Genomic DNA, 5,747 nt, shown 5'->3' with positions numbered 1-5,747 from the left:
GGATGGCGATTAATACTAACCAGCGCATCCCCTATCCGTTGAGTCAATTATCCTGTAAGTCTTTCAGGAATGGCGATTAATACTAACCAGCGCATCCCTTACCCGTAAAGTCAAAAAAACTTCTTCGTCACTTGATAATCTGTCTGAGGGTACTTACCTAGACGGCTATGACACAAAAATGAAAGAGTCTTTGCGATGCGCTGTTCTTTTATAGCCTGAGTCTCGCTCGCTTGTCCTCTTGCCAACATGTTCTATGTGTTTACATGCGTTTTGAGGTCCTATGCTTATGTGTATGCTTAGCTTAGGTTGGCTGCAGTCGCAATCTCAGTTACGACTTGCATGACCCTACTTATGCGCAACTTAGAACCAACTTATATATAACTTATTACTCTATTTGTTCAAATGTCTGCTCACTAAGCACTCAGGTACCAAATCGCGTGATCTAGTCACCGTTAGGTATGTGAGTGCTTGTGTGCTTGCATGTGCTTTGTGTGTGTAGCTTATTACTAGGTTTTGTTCGCTAAGCACTCAGGTACCAAATCGCGTGATTTTCTCACCGTTAAGTATGTGAGTGCTTGTACACTGTGTTTACATGTGCTTGGTGTGTTTTTTTACATGTGTGAGCGTGTCTTTGTACATTTTGTGTGTGCATTTTATGCATTATCGTATGATCTTATTATTTCTTTCCCTACCTAAGTTCAATTCTGCTTGCGTTGTTTGCCCTAACGGTGCATAGAGATTCTCGCTGCAGCATGCATCGATTTTCTACCTACGTTCACTTCTGCTTGCTAAACATTTTGGGATTTTACTTGTAATTATACTTTGAGTTTTATTTAGCCTTTGCGTTCTTGAGATTCTACTAGTATTTGTACTTTGAGTTTTGTTTAACCTTCGAGTTCTTAAACATTTTGAGATTCTATTTGTGTTCTTAACATATTGATTTCCTGCAACTAAGTTTTTCTCTTATTTGGGTTCTTGACTCCGCTCTTACATTTTGAAATTTGGATCTGAGCTTTTTTTCTTTTAATTGAGTTCTTGACTCCGCTAGTGCATTTTGGAATTTGGATCTAAGCTTTTTGGTGTGTGTTATTATGATTCTAGCTGTACAAGGAATAGGTGTGTGTGCTATTGTGATTTTGTCTTTACACGGTGTGGGTGTGTGATATTATGATTCTACATAGGCATATTCGCTATGCGCTTTATACCCTACGTTTGGTGCTGGAGGGGGCTGCTTATCTTCTATTGAACCCCCACGGACGTGCACGGACAGATCGGACTGGCGGGTTGCCTGCTGGTGATAAATGTCTAAGGCGGACGGACTTGTATTTCGTAAGGAAGCAAAATCGCTTCCTTACAATATTGTTATAAAATTCGATTTTGTAAGATATAGTCCGTATCACTGGATGGTGGATATTTTGTTCAAGAAAAATATACCTCAAAGTTCTTTTATTTACAATTATATTTCTTTAAATGTAAGATTATTCACAATTTATATTTGGCAATACTTTCGACTGCTCAACTCGAAATTTTTTTTCTACTCTACTGTCTTTCACAAACATTCTATTTGTATACATTTTTACAAGCATATTACTGTTACCTAAGTTCATGGCTTCATTTTTAATCCGTTAACCTGCTTTTGCGCTACTCGTTTTCCTCGATCGGCAGCTGCATGGTGCGCCTGGTTTTTGTCTGTCTGCTTTTCCGCTAATCTTTTTCGTCGGCCAACAGTTTCATGACGTGTCGCGAAGGTGCATTTGGTTTTTTTCCCCTCTTTAGAGAACTTATTATTTAGGAAAATTAATTAGCTGGAATGAACAGGATTTGGGATTTCCGTAACAATATATTGGAGAAAGTGTATGAGTAATTAATGAATTGAAAATTGTAAAAGTGCACAAAAAAGAATAAAATAGGTTTTCTTTCACCGTTCGACCATACGCTCATTTGCAAATTTAATTAAAATTTCTCTCTTTCTTTGTTCTTCATTTAACTCCTATTTTTTATTTTATTAACTTTTTTAATAGTTTGAATCATATTTTAATATAATTTTAATGCAAAGCTTATTAGCATTTAGGGGTAAATCTTCCATAGTTATCTTGTGCATTTTACGCAAAACTTCAATCGTTTTAAAGGATCAAGGAACAATAATCGAAACGTTAAAATGTGGCCAATGTGCGTAAGGTCATGGCATCTAAAGTGCTTAAAGCTTTCACTAACTGTTGTTTCTTCATACCATGTCTCTAATGAAACACCTAGGATCTGTTTGGTTAGTTCACTTACGCCATATTTCAAAAAATAAAACGTGCTTCACTTGTTCTTTTGAGAAGGGTATCGTGTCTTCCATCAAAATATAACCGACCCTGGGAAAATCGATTGTGTTATTCCTCTTAACCAAGAATAGGATTTATGTGGTCTCCATGTTAATCAAGAATACGCCTTATTTGATGTGGAAAATATATGGTAGAGTAAGATCCACCATCGGAAACCATTCACTGTTGTAGATTGTTCCATAATTTTGGAATCACTCTTTAATATACCGTAGTAAAACAATTTGGTAAATATATAATAAATTGTCATTAACTGCCCTAATTGTCATTTTTAATTTTTTGGAAAATAAATTAAAATTCCGTACGATATAATATAAAAAGATAATTCGCGTAATGTAACATTATTTTTAAATTTGATATTTTATTTATTTTTCATTCATTTTACAAACTTTCTTTTTTTGTTTTATTTCTTCATGTAATCATGTAAACAAGATCCTAAATGTTAATTTTAACAAAATATCGTCAAAAGTCGGCAAAGTTGAAGTCGCGTCTCGAAAATACGAATATTGCATCATTGTTTCAGCCTCCTACGTTAGTTTTTTCATGCACACAAACTTGCCTTTTTTTTCTTATAAAAGATCTGGAGTAAGCAATTTGTCTAACCTCACTATTACCTATTAAAATTAATGCTGTACCTTTAGGATATAAAACTTAGGTTTAACGTAATAAATTGACCATAATATCAACTAAAGGCAGTTTGTTTCATCCTATGACATTTGCGCGTGGATCGGAACGGAATCAGACAGAAACTAATTTTTTACATATACTGTAACAAATTCTTTCTGCTAATTTACTTCATATTTTTGACAACGACGACATCAAAAGTAATAACATGTGACCTTGCCGACCCTTAAACACCTTGCGTCACTTTGCATAATACAATTATTCCTATAATCACTTTTCAAAGTAAGTTGTTGTGTGGGAAGTAGCCGAAAGAGCGGTCCGATTCAAATCATTTTCAATAGCGTTCGTCTTTAAGCCACAGCATGTCGAGATGTACCACATTCCATCAAAATACCCTAAAAATTCGGATTCGTAGGTTGATCAGAAGAAAACAAGACGCACGGGCAAATAAATTTAGATCGATTCCGAAAGTGATTCCGGATCGATCGGTATAATAAAAATTTGATCTACGGGCCTGGTCTACAACTGAAATATTGTATAAAAATGCAATCATCTGGATTAGGCTTAGTTGTGACAATTGAGGTGTACATATTCGCTACTAGTTTTATGAATAGATTTTGACTTCTTGTTATTAATGAAGAAAATTTTTCTTTGCTCAAACGTTATATGATTTTTTACTTTATTTTTCTTTATAATAAAGAGAATTCCTCAGATGTATGTGCACTTTTTGGCCTTAATTGTATTTATAATCTTATAACGATACTTCAAGCTATCGTTCTTTTCAATGTATTATACGCCTACGATTGTAAATGATGACTACCAAAAAAAAAGAAAGCAAAGCAAAAAAAAAATAAAGCCAGTTATGTGGCTTGGAGTAAGAGAATTTTTCAATAAAGTATGATTCTTACTTTGTTAACTAAACGGCAAATGTGGCTCTTTTGACTTTTGTGTCTTTAAGGAGGAAAATCACCGTGAAATTGTTAAAAAATAATTTTGTTCTTCATTGAATTTTTTATCTTATAGGAGCTTTTTAAAGCATATCTCTAAATTTTCCAAATGCCGCATGAATTCTTTTATAATAAGTTTTGCACAAATTTAAAGGGTAATGTCTGCTGTGCAAAAAAAGAGTTGCGTGTATTGAAAAAAAATTCGATCCAAATCTCAATCAGAAGTCATTTATTCGCTTAAGTGGCCGAAGGCAAACAAACTCGATTAGCAACTCAATGGGCTCGAATCTCAAGTGCGGTAGATAGCCGATAGCTTTAGATGCTAGTTCTTTAAGGCGTGTGTCTTAGATTTTAATTCTCGAGATAAATTAATAATAATAATATGTACATTTACTTTCGGGATCACAAAACAAAGAAGCCTATATATCGAAAAATTGATAAAAAGGCGATCTTTTTAAATTACTATTCTGTAAATTTCACATTTTAATAATAAATGACCACGAACACGACTTTATATATAAATTCAATATGGCAACTTAATGAAGGATAAAAGATGAAATGTATCAATTCTCTTATTTCACACTAAATGCATCATTTTAAAAATAATAATTTTCGAGTGTTTCTTATCCAAAATAAACCTTTGACATTGTAACACGTTTATAACAAAACACTGAAATGGCTAAGTCTAGCTATTCTTGCTGAAAAAGTCGATGCGTTTTTCTATACGTTACAAGCTTTCGAGTTAGTTTAATATATAACCTTTATGTTGGATATATTAAAGGATGTTTAAGTAATATATGCACATGCAGGGAGGAAGGCATGGAAAAAGCGTTCAAAGGCATTGGCAATACTGTACAGTTAAAAATTGAGTAGAACTAAGTAATTTATATGAAATGTGTCGAAAATTTCGATTATTTCGCACTTGTAAGTTGACTTTGCGAATTTTTAAAAAATTTTATTTGTAATTCTCAGAGAGAAAAACATGTGAAATCAGTTCCAAAGTTTCGTTTACTAGATAGAGAGTGCGTTTCTTAAACAGTAAATAGAAAGTTTTTTTTCTTTCTTTTAATCCTTAATAGAGAAATGCAGTGAAATGTAAAACACATAAAAGGGAACTTATTATAAGAAATTGAAACGATTAAAAATCGACGTCTTTGTTAAAGGACTTCGTGACGCGGAACTTAAAAAAACTCTATGGACATCACCTAAAACGATGTTTACGGAAACGTTTGGCTTCGTGCTTACACAAAAAGCAGCTAGTGTGCTGTGGACGTCAAGCTTGAAGGTGAGACGAAGTGGGAGGAAGTAACCAGCGAGAACGATAATTTAGATGTGGTCTGCGCGGCGCTTTAACAAGTCCTGCACGAAAATAAACAAGTACCAGCTTCAAAAACACGCAAGTGTTATGTCTTCGATCAAAACACAAAAGAACACACTCCGCAACATCTACACGCAATATTAATGAAGGTACCAGCAAGATATCCAGCGAACAGGCGTTAAACTAAAAAGAGTCAGCACAGCGGGGCAACGGCTTACACAAAAATTTAGTAGCAGTAGTAGTAGGGTCGTTCTTACTCAAGCAAAGAGAAGTAATAGCAGCCTAACGATCGATGGAAAGATCCAGGGCTAAAACTACATCATCACGCTGGACAATGGTACTTCTCATTCAATTATCAACAGTACAATAGTCAAAGAAAAATTCGAGCCGCATGAATTTCTGGTAGTAGATATAATGGACGAGCTAATATTGCGGATGGATTTTGTGGCAAGGCACGGCTTCGCACTTGACTGTGGGATATGACAGACAAGCCGAAATGTTACAAGTTGTAGAACAAAGAAAACAGAAGATCCC

The sequence above is a fragment of the Glossina fuscipes genome, unplaced genomic scaffold (assembly GCF_014805625.2).
Source record: "Glossina fuscipes isolate IAEA_lab_2018 unplaced genomic scaffold, Yale_Gfus_2 222, whole genome shotgun sequence".
Taxonomy (NCBI): domain Eukaryota; kingdom Metazoa; phylum Arthropoda; class Insecta; order Diptera; family Glossinidae; genus Glossina; species Glossina fuscipes.
Note: the sequence above shows the minus strand (reverse complement) of the source record.